Genomic DNA, 18175 nt, shown 5'->3' with positions numbered 1-18175 from the left:
AATTAGAATATATTATTATTAGGGTGCTACATTCATTTTATTATTTGTCAACATTTGTTACCTGCCAACACACACACTCACATTCTTGTTGGAAGTGCAGGGAGCCAAAATTCGCTATTGATCTTGCGCTTAGGTCAATTTGCATACAGTGGGTAATTTTAAGTTGTATGGAGGTCTTTATTATAAATGTTAGTGCAAGTGCTTGAAGTTACCACTTTTGCTTATACATGTCCAGGGAACCTTAATAAAGACGAGAGTTTATATAATGCCCTACACATGAGCCCACTGTAAAATGAATGTTCCACATGTTATGAAATGTCTGGGGAAAAACGGTTACCCAAAAAAGATTGTCAGCCAAAAAAAAAAACTTTAGCAGGCAATTCCACTTCAAAAAAGGAAAAGTTGCCAGTGTTTTTTTGAACTTTGATGCATTTTCGGCTAACAGGATTTGATGTAAGTGACTGCTTTATAGCGACTGCTTCATCTGGTCTTAGGTGGCGAACGCAACTCTTGAGAAAGAGGTAACGTTCAGTAAAATACGCATTTTAGTGAATTTAGTAACATCCGTTCGCCAGAGTGAAAAGTCTCATATAGAGTGCAAATGACCACTAGTGATGGTCCAGTTCGGTAGCGAATTGGCGTCTGCGCTTGTTGTAAATTGATGATGTCCCTGTGGGTGGCAAAAAGTTGCTAGCTTTGGCCACTTCGCTCTTTAGTAAATATGCCCCAATGTTGGGACTTATTGAACTGAGTTAACTGAGATGGTCCCTTCAATTATATGTGCCAGATCTGTGTTTTTATTTGAACCATCAAAATTTGACCTAGATCTAGTTGTTTAAGGTCAAATGAACTAATCTTTCCGTGTGCAGACATCAGATGACATGCTTCTTAGAATCAATATTAAGTGTGTATACTGCTGGCAGGCCCGGATTTTACAAACTTGCCGCCCCTAGGCCGGCTCTACTCATCGCCCCCGCTCCCCTGCCGGTGCCTTCCCCTTCGCTTCCCCTGTCCAGCACTGTTACCTCCACTTCTGGTTTCCCCCCTTTCCAGCGATGTCCCCTTGCCTTCCAGGGCCTTCCGCTTTCTGTGTATGCGCATAGCTTAACACTCTGGAACAGCACTGTGCCGTCCCCTTCGCTTCCCCCTGTCCAGCATTGTCGCCTCCACTTCTGCTTCCCCCTGTCCAGCGATGTCCCTCCCCTTCCAGGTGCTGTTCTCTTCCCCCTCAGTGTGCGCGCGCGTATGCGCACATCTTAACACTTGGGAACAGCACTGGAGACTGATGTGAGTCTCCAGTGCTAGTTACTGATGCGGCTGGGCCGGCCCTGAAATTGCGCCGCCCTAGGCCCGGGCCTATGTGGCCTTGCCACAAATCCGGGCCTGACTGCTGTGTGCACTATGCTATATGGTAAGCACCACATCATATGCATTTTAAAAGATGAACTTGTTAATAGAGGACCTGCAATATAACCACTGGATCTGACGTGTTATGGCTGACCTTTCTGATTTAATCTAATCAAAATACATTTTAAACTGAGTCTGCTTTTTGTATCAAACATACAGTACCTTACTTCTTGTGACTTAGTAACTGTGGACAATGAATCGTTGGTACTCACGATCCTGTTGCAAAACATTGCATATTTATCAAGGGTCAATTTAGAGTTTATGGGCGTTTACTCGGAAAAAAAAACGAACCAATCGAAGTGTATTAAAAAATTTTAATTTTTAAAATTTGGATGAATAGGATCGACCTGCAAACTTGAATCGTATGTGATTCAAGTTTTTTCACCAAAAAAATTCTAATTTAAAAATTTTAATTTTATATTCGACCCTATAATTTTGCCCCTTAGTGTGTTTGCCCTATATAACTGCCTCCTGTATAAGTATGTTGGCCCTATATAATTTAAAGATTATAACCACCTTTCATTAGCTGAGTTAAAAAAAGCTTTATTATAATATTTTAACCAACACCTGGCGCATTTCAAGTTGCATTGAAGAGAAATTATTCATTTGTGCCATAGACATAGAATGGTTTCTGGATCATTTTTAAAATGGAATGACTGTACCTCACCCAATCAATCCTATTCAGGGTTTTAAATAAATTCAGTATTAATTGAAGAGCAAGTTCCTAATAAAGTATTACTTTGAAATTTGTACAGTCAATGCAAATGCATATAAGGGCAGAAAGGACCACCTTGTACATACAGGTAAAATGGTTATACAATAGATGTAGAAACAACATTGTGTTCATTGCAAACACACGTGGATTTAGCAAATCTGTTCTGCAAGATAACTATTGTCTAGTATTAAGTTCCTGGCATTCGTAATGGCACAAACCTTCTTGGTTCTTTCCTGTTTTTTGTTTTTCATTATAGGACATTCTTTTCTTAAGTACTGGATTTCTGTAGGTATGAGTGCTGGACAATGGTCTACATTTGATCTTTCCCAGCATATGACCTGCAGTATTGTTTTTAGTGTTGACATTTAAGAGAAGAAAAACACATGAATAATATAGCAGATGCAGAATCGAAACAGTGCACAAGATTTATTTGGACAGTTCAGTAATATTCTCATTCAGGAATGGTTGGTATTGGTTGTATACATTTTAAGATGCACTTACTCTACCGTTTACACAACTAACACATGAGAAGGCTTTCTGCCATGTTAAAGGGAATACTTCTCTTTTTCCTAATGTTTAACTGAAACACAGTTTTTAAACACAGAATATAGGAACCTTGGAAAAATACTACACAGGTATGCTTTCTATTTTTTTTCTTAAGGGACATACAGCCTACAACCCTTTAGACTAGAGGAAAATAACTTTCCTTTGAAGCAACGTAGGTGAGGACAGTGAGGTTGTGGAATGTCCTTTCCGAGTGAAGATATAGTGACTGATTTTCTTAAAACCTCTAAAAATTGGCATGGATGATTTTTTGGACAAGCATAATATCCAAGGCTATAGTGATAACTAAAATCTAGAATTAATATAGATATTGGTATATATAGTTTCAGTGGGCTTGTTTAGGTATGTGCGCTGGGATTCATTTGGAGGGGTTGAACTTAATGGACTTTGGTCTTTTTTCAACACAACTTAACTATGTATCTATGTAGCCCTGAACTGAGAACAGCATTTTGTGGGTTATCTATAGAGTAGGAGTGCTAAAAATGGCTTTGTCTATGTCAGTCTTAACTACAGTGGATTTTAGTTGTGGATTTTGCATTGTCTCTTTGTGGATTACAATGACAGTTTATATTGCATGTGCCACAATATGTATAATAAGTATAATAAGTACAATAGTATTAATGCAAGATCATTGAATTTTTTGCTACTTTTAGGAGCCCAGATGCAGACAAATTTTTTGTACTACATTAATGTACTTCAATCAATAAAACAGACTTTCCTTTGTAGGCTTTGTTACAAGAGTGTAACAGGGCAACCCTATTAAAATAAAAAAGTGGTAAAAAGGTGATGCCTTTATTGGCTAACTAATAAAATCATAGCACACTTTCACAACATTTTAGTTCCTTTTTCAAGCTGATTAATGAAGCTGTGGTGTGTTCCCTGGTATATATACAACATTCAGCCCATAGGTCAAATGAACAACAAAAAGGAATATTAATCTATGTGTAAGGTCTCAAAGTCATTTACAGGGGATATGCCAGAGACAAGCAGATAAGATACAAGATAATGTGGGTCAAAGTGGCTGAGTATAAATTAGGGCTGAATTATTGGAGTGTAGAATTAAAGGAATTCCACATGATCTTTTTTTTTTTTTGTAACTTATTTTTATTTTGCAATAAAAAGCAAAATTCACAAGTTTATCACATTGCAAGGTATTTTTAGAGGGGGGGGGGTATAAAAGAAAAACCGTAAATAAAATTGAAATACAAATCAAAAAGAAAAATAAGAGGAAATTGTGTGGTAGAAACTTTCAGCCTTTAAAGCTGGCCATAGACGAAAAGATCCGATCGTACGAATCGAGGATTCGTACGATATTCGGACCGTGTGTGGAGAGTCCCAGACAGGTTAGAAAATTTCTCTCGGCTGTCGGTAATATCTCTGCGTGTATTGCCGATGTTACGATTTTCAGAGGGAGACTGTCACTAGCTTTGTCAGACATAACTATCGTATGATTTCTGTCAGGGGCAGAACATCGGCTGATCTGTTCTTACTACTTCTGAATGGTAAGACTTTGATCTTTATGGTTAGTGGCAGGTCGCGAGATGGGAAAGTCCGATCGTACGTTGATTCGTACGATCGGATCTTTGTGTCTATGGCCAGCTTAAGTTCAAAAGAGAAGAAGGATAGTGAGGATAAACATTTGTATTGCATTTATGACTTTGTTGAAATACAATTCTGTTATTCAAACCCATGAGTATAGCTCATACTTAAGATAAGATTCTATATTTGTCATATGCATAGTTATACAGGTACAACATGCAGTGAAATGTATCCTTATCCACTTTTTTAGACTGTGCAAAATTAAACATACTAGTTAAATACTACAACTAAGTACAAAAGGATTACCAAAAAAATAAGAATTCTAAGAAAACTTTTAAATTAAGTATAGCAGCAGAGCAGATGTAGTGCAAGATGAACCATGTTATTTACATAAGTGACAGTGAGTGAAGATTGTATAAAAATGTAAAAATATAAAAAAAGCACAGCAGTACAGTACACAAAATAACCATATTACATGAAGTGACGGTGAAATAAATGTAAATAGAATGTACTATGAGAAAATAAAAAGAAAACAGTGCAGTAACAGTACACAGTATAAAAGTGCATAGTATGTGAATTGCATAGTACTGTATTGTGGTGATGTAGTGTCACTTACTGTAGGTCAAGTAGGTGCAAGTAAGAAAAAGAAAGGGAGGGGTGATTATGGGTAAGGTGTAGTGATGGGCGAATTTATTCGCCAGGTGCGAATTTGTGCGATTCGCCGTCAGCGAATAAATTCGCAAAACGCCCGTGAAAATTTGCGGAAAAAACAGGCGCCGGCGTCGAAAAAACGGGCGCCGGCGTCGAAAAAACGGGCACCGGCATCAAAAACGAGATGCCGGCGCAGTTTCGCACATTTTTCGCCGTTTCGCAAATTTCGCGTGAAATTCGCAAATTTTTCGGCGAAGCGAAACGGCGCAAATTCGCCCATCACTAGTAAGGTGTCATGAACCATGTTGTTTACAGAAGTGACAGTGAGTGATGATTGTATAAGAAATATAGAAATATAAAAAAACAGCAGTGCAATAGATGACAATATAAAAAAACAACAGTATAATACTGTATTGTGGTGACTTAGTGTGTCACGTAGATCAAATAGGTGCAAGTGAGAAAAAGAAGAGGGGGGAGGGATATGGGAGATTATGGATAAGGTGGCATGTCCTGGTTCAGCAGTCTAATGGCCTGGGATAGAAACTCCTTTTAAGTCTCTTAGTTCTGGCCAGGATACTGCAAAACCTTTTCCCGGATTTAAGTAGGTAAAACAGTCCATTATTGGGATGTGATCCTGAGGGCTTTGGTCCTGCATCTCTTGGTGTTTCAGCAGTGTCCTAAAATATACGATTGTATCTTAAAGCCTGGCTGTAGATTATTGAGTGTTTAGTGTGGTCAGGGTGAAAGCTGTCATACATTAGATATGATGGTTTGTCCATTGGTCCACAGAGATCTAAATGGTACACTTCATGAGGACTGGAGGCTCAAAAGCATTTTCCCAGACCCACCACACCTAGCATTCAGACAGCCTCCTAACCTAAAGTCATTAATAAGGAGTGCCTTAATGCAACCAACCAAAAATGGAACATACCACTGTGGCAAAAAAACTATGCAAAACCTGCCCACACATCCTGACTTCAGACAAAATACCAGTTCCGGACACATTAGAGGAATACGGCATCCATGGTCCCTACAACTATTCTTCTTCCAATGTGGTGTACTTAACACAATGCACTAAATGCATAACAGGGGGACTGTATATAGGAGAGACTGGGCACAGTCTGAGAAAGAGAAATACACACCACCGATTCACTGTAACCAATAAAAAACTGGACACACTAATCATTAGAGTCTCAATGTAGGCTGACAATCCACATAGGGGCTACTAAATGGCCAATCACAGCACTTATATAAGAACATTTTTCATGCTAGTGTTGCTCCCCAACTCCTTTTACTTCTGAATGCTGCTCGTGGCTTCAAAAGGTTGGGGATCCCTGCACTAATAATAAATCCTTTCAATGGCCCTCATCACTCCATAAAGGATTTAAGAATGTTGGTTCTTAAGGGCAATTTTAAAACAGATAATGATAGAAAAGTATGGGAATACAAATTAATGGAACCTTTCAATTCTCTGGAGAAGGGACTAAACCTGGGCCTTGGATTTATGGCTAATTATGTGGACTAAGTAAGGCCTGCACCAGGTCAGAAATACGAACATGTCTGGATATGGACTAAGAGATCATATGGAATTCCTTTGATTGTACACTCTAATAATTCAGCCCTAATTTATACTCGGCCTCTTTGACCCACATCATCTTGTACCTTATCTGCTTGTCTCTTGCAGATCCCCTCATAAATTACTTTGAAACCTTACACGTAGATTAATATTCCTTTTTGTTGGTCATTTGACCTATGAGAAGAATGTTGTATATATACCAGAGAACACCACAGCTTCATTGTAATCAGCTTGAAAAAGGAACTAAAATGTTCTGAAAGCTTGCTATGATTATATTAGTTAGCCAATAAATTTATCACCTTTTATATTTATATTTCACTGTTATTTTTTATTTAAAAAGGGTTGCCCTATAACATTTTTACTGGCTAACACGGTACATCAACTTTACCTGCAATTACAAGAGTATAGGTACAGGACTGCATGATGAGGTATGACATTTCTAAGGATTATGAAATGCAATCATTTCACAATTTAATTAATATGTGCAGTTTAGACAAGTGAATATACTTAGATGTTAATTGACCCTCAGTGTATTCATTTATTGAATGAACATGGATTCGTATTACAGTAAATGTTAATCTTTTACATGAATTTAAAAAAAAAGTTTTCACATAGTTTTTAGAAGCAATTTGCCAAATTGCTTTCTTTTAGTTTAAGCAGGCAGCTAATTAAATACTGGTTGGATGTAGGTGTTCTGTGTAGCTGTTATTCATTAGGGATGTTTGAGAAATTCTGCAAAAGCTGGATGGAAATGAGTAACAGATACTGAATCAGGTTCTGGTATACAACTGCCTAATAAACACTGATAGGGACTGATGGGGACCTGTAATAAAAGTCACAAATGGGAAATAAAATTTAAATTCACATTTCACAATGTACAACCTTTAAACAGCAAATTTTAATTGTGCATATAGTGATAGTTAAGATCTGTTAAAAAGTGGCATTTATGTGGTGCTGTCAGGAGATACCTCCGGTGTGTGTTTTGAAGGATGGAGCTTGTGAGCTGGGTAATCCAGGGTATACACGAGTTGCGAGTTTGATGAATAGTGTTATGTTTTGGGTAGCCGAGGATGAGTAGAGTATAACAGTGCTTTATTAGCAGAGTCATGCAGGCATTACACAACAGTAAGCTTTCACTTTTAAGCTACCAGGAAGTATGCACAGTATAAGTATGCGCAAAGTGACCTCTACAGGCCATTTGTATAAACACCACATATTCACCCTATAGTAGGAAAGCAGTTGGGCAAATGTAATAAACAACAACAATGCATCTTAAAGCAATAATATACATTATTCACATCACATAGTCCTGGGTCCATGCAGGTAGTTTTCTGATTCTCTCAGTACGCCTTATAGGTTCACTTTCTTCAGGCCTATTGCAGTTGACATCAGGGGTAGGAAAATGTCCTTCATCAAATGGAGCTTCTCCAAAGTCATATCTAACAGGAGCAAGACGACTTGCATTCCATATGCGTCCATCAGACAGTTCATATGTGTATGGTCCTCGCTGGCGTCTCCCTTCAAGTGGTGTAGTACATTTAGATTGTCCTTGTTTCAGTATTCCTGGTTTCTTAATTCTGACTAAAGATCCAGGCTGAAAGTGTACTTCTCTGACACCACATTTTCTGTCAGTATAAGCCTTGCATTTGGCTTGTTGAAGTTTCACAATGTCAGCAGTAGATGATTTTGTAGGCACAGTTTTTTGTGGAAGTTTGATGTCTGCAACATGTAACTTATTGTGCATCTGTCTGCCATGTACTAATTCAGCAGGAGATGATTGGGTTGTTGCATGGCGCGTTGCTCTGTAGTTTTGTAGGGACTATGTGGTAAATACTTTCCAAGATTTCCGAGTTAGATTTGCTGTCTGAAGTATTTCAAGAAAATATCCTTTGGTAGTATAGAAACAGCTGAACCTGTATCAAGCATCAGGTTAATGGAGTGTCCCTTGTCAGCAGAAGCAATATTGACACTGAAAGTGCATGTAAACTTGTCTGGAATGAATGTACCATCTTTTTCCACACTTAATACTGTAACATTTGTAGTAGTGTCTTCATGAACATCTTTAGCAGAACTATGGCAAATCTTAGCAAAATGTCCTACTTTTGTGCATTTGCAGAATTCACAATCTGCACATTCCCAGCAGTTCCCTGGCTGAGAGTTTTGGTCTCTGCCACTGCTGTTTCAATTTGGCCAGCAACTGTAATAGCCTTTGCAAGGGTTAAATCCTGCTCTAGGAGCAGTCTCTCTCTAATGCGAGGTGAGTTTGTTTTTTCCACTATTTGGTCTCTTAGTATTTCATCTGTTAGATTCCCAAACTCACAGGCAACAACCAGCTCCCTCAAAGCTGCTACAAATTGTTCTGTGGATTCACCATTACATTGTCGGAATTTATATCTTTCAGCAACCACAGTTACTCTTGGCACAAAAAAATTCTTTATAGCAGTAAGAGCAGTTTCATAAGTACCATCAGCTAATGGTAATGTGTAGAATATACACTGTCCCTCTGCTCCCAGGCAATGGATAAGTACAGCACGCTTTCTAGCAGCAGAAATCTCCCCTTGGTCAGCAGCAATAATGTAATTTTCAAACATACGGATCCAAGCAGTAAAAGGTATGGTAGGCTCACACGGGGTTTGGAAGAAAAGGTGCAGGCTGCTGCAGAGGTAGAAGATCCATCCTTGTCACCATTTGTTATGTTTTGGTTAGCCGAGGATGAGTAGTGTAGAACAGTGCTTTATTATTGACTAAATGTTATATTGTAAGGGCCCATATGCACAGTTGGAGTGCGGACCAAGGAGGAGGCAGTTCAAACAAACAAAGTTCGAGGTATAAGAGGGTTCGGCAATAGAATGGTCAGAGTTCAAGCAAGGGGTCAATCCAGGCAGAATAGGGTCAAAATGCTAATTGAGTCAAAGGTCGGTACACAGGAATCAATATAAAAATACTAGAGTCACACCCAGGAATGCACAAAGTGAAACCTATACTTGGGCAATGTTGCATTGTTCAAGCTCCTTTAAATAGGCCTGTTTTGGCGCCAAAAAGCTGGACATGATGGTGTCATGACGCCATTCCAATGCTGGTGACCAATCGGCGGGCGAGAAGACGCTGGCGTCACAGCGCTGCAACCAGCAGGATCCACGTGGAGGAGCAGGGCGCGCCATCTTGGACGCGATCTTGGAGCGAAGCATGTGAGTAACGGTTTGCTTTACAGATATTCAGAAGGTTTCTTTTTATTTGAAAATGAATGCAAATACAACAAAATAACAAACCAGTGGCAGTATCAGCAGGAGATGGCAGACTCAGCTGGACATCATTTGTCTTACAATATGCCATAAGTTTTGATTGAACTGAAAGAAATGTAATGTTCACAAAAATGTTCTCTGTAAGATATAATTTAAATCTCATCAGCGTGGTTTATATGTAATTCAAGGTGAATTAACTTAAGCCTTTTGAAATGTTCATTTTGCGATATTGTAGAACACAGATGGTTTCAGTTCTAGAACTTCGTAACACATACTTTTAACAAAATTGTTCGCAGTAGGTCATTCAATTTATCCATTTTTGTAAACAGTGACCAATAAAGCATGCAAGCAAAGCTTTTAGTTTTCTATGTCAATCCCACTTGTGTGAAATATTAATGGCATAGCCTACTACTATTTTTTTTTTAATCTAATTATTTCAGTTATAGTGTATATTAGTCAAGTTAAGCATTATACATTATCTGCTACTATATTATTTATGACTTTTTATTTTTCCTTCCATATGTATGAATATTTTGGTAGGAGAAATCAGCAGTAATTTGGAGCAATTAATCACAATATAGAAAATCAATAAAAAAAAATAAACAATGCATCAGGCATACCAAATTCATATGAAGAAGTTTGATTTAAGGTTAAAGAAACACAGCATGAGAAAATAATTTTACAATAATTTTGTAACAGCATATTTCAAGACAAAAATTAAGCTTCACAAAGAACATTAAATGCCAAACAGTTAGAGGCGCATTCATCAAGAGACGAATTTCAAATTCATGTGAGTTTTTTTAAACTCCCTTAAAGAACCAGTAACATAAAAAATTTTTTAAAAAGAAATGCGTTAGTATAGAACAAAAAAAAAAACACAAAGACAAATCAAACTTTTAAATCGCTAATTCTTTATTAAGAGATAACTTACAGAAACTCCACTTGCGCTCCTCTTCAGAAAAGGTGACATGGCGAGGATCCATCATGCGGTGCTCGATTTCTCTTCCCTGGCTATCTCCTATAAGGAAGGCAGGGAGGAGATGGATCACCAGATCGCCTTTTCTAAAGAGGAGTGCAAGCAGAGTTGATTTGTTGGATAAATCTTGAAAACTGAATTCTTTAAATTCTTTAAAACTCGAATTGTGTTTGAATAATTCCCTATTTGAATTTGACCGTTTTGAACAAAAAAAATTGAAAATTTGAATTTTCAATTCGACCCTTAATAAATCTGCCCTTAATGTCATTCATTATTCAAAAATGATTTATAAAGCTTCACAAACCCATAAATATTCATTTATTTCAACTAGGCCATCACTACTTAAATATAAATGTGATTTAGGACTTCTACCCATTTTTAAAATTCAGTTGAAAAGTCCAATGTATTAGGGTAAAACACAATTCACAAAATTATCTAAATAGTATTCCAAAATCTATACTGAGAATTTTATGGGTAAGTTGTCTTTTTATTGCTTTCACTAAATGATAAATGCTCCCCAGGATAATGGGTCCAAGGATGATCCACAATAAACGAAAACAGAGGGTGGCACTGTTTGTAGGAGGGCATTTAAGGCTTTGAGACTATTTTATTCATGAGGCAAAATGTTTAGACCTGAATAAGGGAAACGTCATTCACATATTGTGATCATAAATAAATGAGACGCTATGCCTAAAGGGTACTCCTGCAAATAGTGTTTTCATCTGTTTTTGTTATGCGGATAGTTCTTTTAGGGTAAATTGTGTGTGATTGATTCATTTTAGGAACAGGTTGGGAGCTGGGGTTAATGTATACAGTTGTGAGACAGATTCTGTATACTGTATATACTCCCTGCCTATAACAATTTCATTTGGTTAGTGAGATGCCTTCCATGCTTTTATTGCCTGAGAAAGACAAAATGTAAATGTCTGGTGCCCCTTTCCATCCCAACAAATAAGTGTCATGGGCTGGAACTCTGGAAAGTATTTTATTATGGAAGATGTCTAGGTTCTACCTAAATGTTTGACTAAAACATGCAAGGAAAATAAGAACTTTTATATTTTTTCATTTTGTATAGAAAGCAAATGATGAAGACAGTCATATTTTTGCTTTTATAATTTCTCAAATACATGTATTGTTATACAATTGCTCAAACATTGGTAAATTAGAACCCCAGTAAGGAGGAATGAATTAGAGGAGACTCCTGCCCCAAAGTTCTCAATCTGTGTTATGTGTAAAGACATACAGCAGAAACAGTTCAATAAATAGTCATTTATTGTGTTAGTTCCAAACTAATGTAGGTAGCCTTTCACAAACAAGGTAGATATTTCTAGAAAAAAATCCAGTGTTTATTTCCAGAACACACTAGCCAAAATATGAGAATATTTAAAGTACACTGCTTAGTGCATGACTACAAAAATGCTCATGGTTCATTAGCCTTGTTTATAGAGCACATTCACCATTCCCTAATTCAAAAGAATACTAACATTGCAAGTCATCCAATATTTTCTCTTGGCTGCTTAATTTTAATTATTGGTACTAACCCTGATGCTGTGTGATTTTTTTTTTTTCTGCCTGGTGTCAGTTTGCATTTCAGAAATAATATACAATTAGTGCAATTAACACATTCTGTGTATATACAGCTGGGGATGTTAACCAATGAATCCGCAAATGCCAAATGCTTGTTAAAAATAAATTTGTTTTGTAGATTTTTGTCTACATTGTACCAGGCTAAGAGTGATGATTTACATGATTTGATTACATTAACTGAACTGCTACACAAGGTGAATTGTAATTATTCATATAAAAATGCCTGTAAATCAAGAACTGAATACATAGAAACTTTTAAATGGTTTAGAATATCAAAATATAATGTATGGAGCACCTGTAAGAGGGATAGTTTTATCCTCTCCTACATTGGGGGGACACAGACACCATGGGGATGAAGATCTTGCAGCTGGAGGACACTTAAAGTTAGTGATTCCTCCACTTGCACAGGTTTTCATCCCCTGCTCATATCCTCAATAGTTTCATGACTGAAGAAGAAGAAGAAGAAGACAACCCTTAACAGAGTACAAAAATCTTTCTCTTCCCTTGATTGAGGGACACAAACACCATGGGGATGCCACCAAGTTACCACCATGAGGGTGGGTGCAAATAATGCTGACGTTTCTAGACAACCATGGTGTAGAACACCTTCCTTCTAAAGCTGGTTTTAACTGAGGACAGGGCAGAGTTCGTATGGCTGACAGCTGAGAAGGGTGGGTAGAACACCCGATGCGGCATTCCTAAGCCATAGGACATCGCATGGAAACAGGTATTTCGCCGGAGGATGTCCTAAAATGCGTTCCGTACAGCTATGGTAAAGCATTCTGCAGAATAAATATAGTTTTATAGCTTGCACTAATGTGGCTAAACTATTGGCAATAAATTACCTCTGTAGCTTTCCTTCTTCTTTAATAACGCTTTATATGGGGGGACCAATATGCCTGCACATCCATTGCTCTTATCTTATATGGGTTACACAGAAGAGAATGGATTAAAGGTAAACAAATGCCAATCTTTGGGCTATAAATTAATGTATATATTTTTTTTTAAACTTCAAAAAACAGGGTCCCACAAATGCATGTATTGTCTTGTGAAGAAACATCTTTCTAGGTTGCTTATTGTTGTTCCCTTCTCAACTTTAATTCTTTTTATTTTTGTTTTGGAGGTGGGGAGTAATTTAATTGTTTTGGGTTGCCACTACTGAAGTAAATCCAGTATTATAGAAGTATGTTTGTCTTAACATATTCGTAATTTGTATTTTTTATACATTTAGAGGCACATTTATCAAAGGTTTAATTTCAAATTCATGTGAGTTTTTAAAAACTCCCTAAATTCTCCTAAATTTGAAATTCGACCAACCAATCAAAAAAATAGAATTTTTAAAACTCTGGTAAATTAAATCGACCCGAAAATTTAAATCTCATCCAAATCGAATTTGATTCGAATTTAAAAAACTAGATTTTCAGGAAGGCTGCAAACAACTCCAAATCGATCCCTGGACTTCTCCCATTGACTCAAACAGCAATTCGGCAGGTTTTAGGTGGCGACTTGTCGAATTTGCATTATTATTAAAGGGCCTGAGTATGATAAATCTCAAAAATCAAATTCAAATTTTTTAGAAAACTCAAATCGAATTTGAATACTCCCTATCAGTGATGTGCGGACTGGCGTGATACCAGGTTCCTTAGCGGGTGGACGACTTCTGGCTTCCAGCTTCATAGTCGCGCGCCTGCTCACCACGCCCTTTTGTGACATCACCGGCGGGGTGGCGCGGGTCTATAAAAGGAACCCGGAAGTCGAATGTGGGCGAGAGCGGGCGGAGGAAGGGCGGGTTAGGGTCTGGTGCGGGTCGGGAAAAACATGACCAGCACATCACTACTCCCTCGAATTTGACAGTTTTGACCATAAAAAAATTCCAAAATTCTAAATTTTTAATTTGACCCTTGATAAATCTGCCCCTTAGAGTAATTATAATAAGTCTAGAGGGAAACATTTTATTAGTATTTTATTTCTCTTTCTTATGCATTTAGGCATGAGGGATTAGCTTGTTGTATTTATGTGTAACTATATAGCACTAGTGATGGGCGAATTTGGGGCGGTTCGCTTCGCCGAAAAATTAGCGAATTTCCCACGAAACTGCGAAAAATGTGTGATTCTCGATTCCTGTTTTTTGGACTTGGAATTCGCCGCAAATTCGCGCCTGCCGAATAAATTTGCCCATCACTATATAGCACTACTATTTTACAGTAAACATTGCCCTCCCTGTTGAAGTGAAGGGTTAGTAAACAGTTAAGTAGAGGCATTTGGTATATTATCCATTGCTTACCAGACAGCCACAAATATTTTAACAGGGTATGAGCAGGTTCCATTTTAGATGTATTGCAATAGCTGAGTTAAAGGTTTTCAGATGAGAGAGGCGCAAGACTCGACAGTAGAAGATTACAATAGGCTAAGCAGAATAGGATAAATGTATGGATGAATGTTTTAGAAGTTGCTTTAGAAATAAAGAAATCTACCTTTAAGGGATATCATCAGGTTTTGCCAATGGAACGAATATGATTTTCAAAGGATAGGGAATAATCCTAGAAAGAGAATCAACAGGGTGAATGAGCATGCCATCAGTAGTAATCATAAAAAGAGCAGAAGGGCCAGGTTTGAGTGGAAAGACTATAATCTGTATTGTCTGCTCTGAGTCATCCAGGCATTCAGTTTTTAATTCTGTATTTTAGAGAGTTCCCTTATTTAGTTTTAAACTATAGTATTGATTTTTTTTTTTTCAAAGAAAGTTTATTTCTCTGAATATTAGATTAAATGAGGATAACTTTTCTGCATGAGCACATTGTTTGTAAAGGCAATGTCTCTTGGCCTTTTTTCATTTCCAACATAATTTGATTATATTGTATTATCTTAAAAATATTAGACTAGGAAAAACTCCCTTACCAAGAGTAAAGCCACAATTATCACAAGATGATCTGCACTGTGTGGATAAGGGTAAGATGACATATTTGCCAGAGAAGAATAAAATGCTCTGTTCTGTGCAAGCTTTTAAACAAATTAATAGAAATGGGATGACGTGTTGCTAGATCTTCATTATACACACTCTCATCCTGACATTTGACACAAATGATTGACTAAATACCACAGGCTATCAGAACAATCCATATTAATCTAATTTTCTATTTTGAATGAAAAATTCCAACACACTGACAATTACTCAAAAAGACCAGTGGCAAAACCGCAAAATTTTCATTGAACAGTCATTTACAGTGAGATAAAAGATATTTAAATTCCACTTGTAATGTTGCTGTAATAATTAAATGCCTATGATGCCTATACTTATTGATATTTAATATACATATATATATATATACTATTCATATATATTATCCCACAGTACCAGCACTCAAAACGAGGTTATTCCAGCGCTGCACGATCAAACAATGTATAAATGGTATAAGGAGGATCAGCACACACTGTCTTGTTGGTGAAGAAAGTTTTCATTTATTGTGAACAAAATTACATCTCAATCCCAACGTTTCAGTCCCACCTGGGGACCTTTCTCTAGGATCCTTGAGAAAGGTCCCCAGGTGGGACCGAAACGTCGGATTGAGATGTATCCCATTCGATGGACGAAGTATCCAAAAAAATTACTTTGAATTTTGAATTTTTTTACTTCGAAAATTCCCTCTAATTCACTTTGACCCTTGATAAATCTGCCCCTATGTCTGTGCAAAAAATTCCTAATAATATATATGTTTTAAATGCACAAAGTAATGTACGCGCACATATTTATTATGATAATGATAACATCACACATATGTAAAACTTGAGTCAAAGTGAATAGAAACATGATCAACATACCTCTTCTACCTGTCTTCTGGCACACGACTAACCATGTTTCTGATTTGCTGCTGTCTCTCACTGTGGGGGAATCTGTGCACAAGGTGGGGGTGTGGATGCTAAGCCAAGGACATGGAGGAGTGGGGTGGCGCTGAGGACTCGTCTTGTGCGCCCTCAACCTTAGGTCTGTCACTGATATCTATATATACAATATACAGTTTGTGCGGTTATTGAAAATGTCTACTCATAAGCTGTTTCATTGGCTCCTGTTTCTTCAGTGTGACAAACCTCACAGCTAGGACTTGTGAACAGAAATTTGACTGTGGGAATTAATCCCAGAGAAAGAAGTGAAAATGTTATTCTGTCATATTCTGCTGCCATCAGAAAAAAATAGAAGATAACTATCATAATTAAGAATGGCTATGGTACTGGTATGTACCTAGTAGTCTAAGAAGTGAGTGCCAAGTAACTTCAGCCTACACCATAAGATTGCAAGAAACCTTAACTATAGCTAACAGCTCTGTCTTTTTGTCACTTCTCAAAGGTGCATTTTTAGATGTACAAAGGGTTAATGGACTGACAAAGCAAGTGCATCATTGAACACAAACCATAGTATCCTTCTCTGTTAACCTTCAGTTTCTTGTTTTTTGTGCTCACAACACATCCATGATGGGTTTCTGCAGCATAGAAATGTGTGGGTTGACTAAAACCTGCGTGTTGACCCAACAGTTGGGCTGGTTCAGGTTAAGATTTGGCCAACCATTGTGGGTTAGTGTTGGGTGCGGGTGAGACTAGTGAAGATTACTACATCACTGTTCCTGTAGATTTAATGTCTTTGAACCAGAGATGCACACAGAAGTAGCGTACAGCATGAGAAGATGTGGGTCTTACAATGGCAACATTTTGTGGATTAGGGTTGGGTGCGGGTTGAGTTTTCGTCTGACCAGCACATCACTACTGCAGAGTCCTAAATTCAAAACTGTTCATTATGTTAACTGATAGCATGGACATTATATGTGTAGCGCTATAGTAAACTGACTTGTGCTAGGGCAGTTTTAGCTACTTTCCTTTGTGGGCTGAGACCACAGATGAGCTCTCTTTCTCAGGGGTAAGCCCTCGCAACGTCGCGGAGGCAAGGATGTAGTGTAACTGTAACTGGGTGCGATAGCACAATGATGGGCGCCAGTAGTTTGAACCAAGAACTGTGTTTATTGAACAATAGCACATAGATCATTCAGCACATTGATCCACAATGGAGCATAGAACATACACAGCAGCATAAAGGAAGCATATACTCACAGCACGTATAGGCTGAATCCCCACAGGCTAGGGAATATACACCAGAGAGTAAGTTGACAGCATGTGATGGGTATTGCCCAGTTTTCAGGATATCTTCCAGTGACAGACTAGGGGAATTCCTGACATCCCTATCTCAACACTTGGTTCCTTACTCTGGTTCAGTAATACCCTGGGATCTTAATCCCTCTAATCTCCTCGGCGGAGCCTTGAGCTGCTCAAATAAATAACCTCTCTATCACTCCTAGAGTGATCTATAAACGAGTATAGCTGTCTAATTACTAGGGCCAAGGCGTCTAGGGTCAGCACTACCCATTCCCTTCCAGCCTGCTTGGTTGGGCTAAAGCAATGGACCCAGAGCACATGGTTCCTAAACCTTTTATACTCTGGCACAGTGCCATCTGGTATACACTGTGTGAACTGCAGGGGTTACATAAGCACAAGGTCCCCATAAGGACCCACTGAGGTGTCCATATTACTAGGGGTATGCCTGTCTGTAATGTGTAAGGGTGTCTAAGATTTTCACATCCCTACATATGCATGACAAAATGCTATCTGTTTAATTAAATGAGGAACCAGGCCTGTGTAAAATAGCTTTCAAAGTTTCAAAGCTTGTCCCTCGTTACTCAAATACTGTATAGTTTTTAAACTGCAATTTACTTGTACATACAGTAAGTACAAATTTATAGTATGCATACACAGAATGAAAGCCTGCACAAACTTGCTTTAATAATTATGAGATTTAGCATGCATGTTGATTATTTGTGCCCTGTTTAGTCCTAGTTTTTAACTCAAGAGAGCAAAAGTAATTTTATAGAAGTATC

The 18175-nt window shown here is 37.8% G+C and overlaps 1 protein-coding gene across 3 annotated transcripts in view; it reads left to right on the top strand.

The window, feature by feature from the left end:
• Positions 1-18175, top strand: part of LOC108708435 (P protein) — a 155470-nt gene that overhangs the window by 130098 nt on the left and 7197 nt on the right. The window lies entirely within an intron of this gene.

The sequence above is a fragment of the Xenopus laevis genome, chromosome 2L (assembly GCF_017654675.1).
Source record: "Xenopus laevis strain J_2021 chromosome 2L, Xenopus_laevis_v10.1, whole genome shotgun sequence".
In the NCBI taxonomy this organism is placed as follows: Eukaryota; Metazoa; Chordata; class Amphibia; order Anura; family Pipidae; genus Xenopus; species Xenopus laevis.
This window is presented reverse-complemented; position numbering and strand designations above follow the sequence as displayed.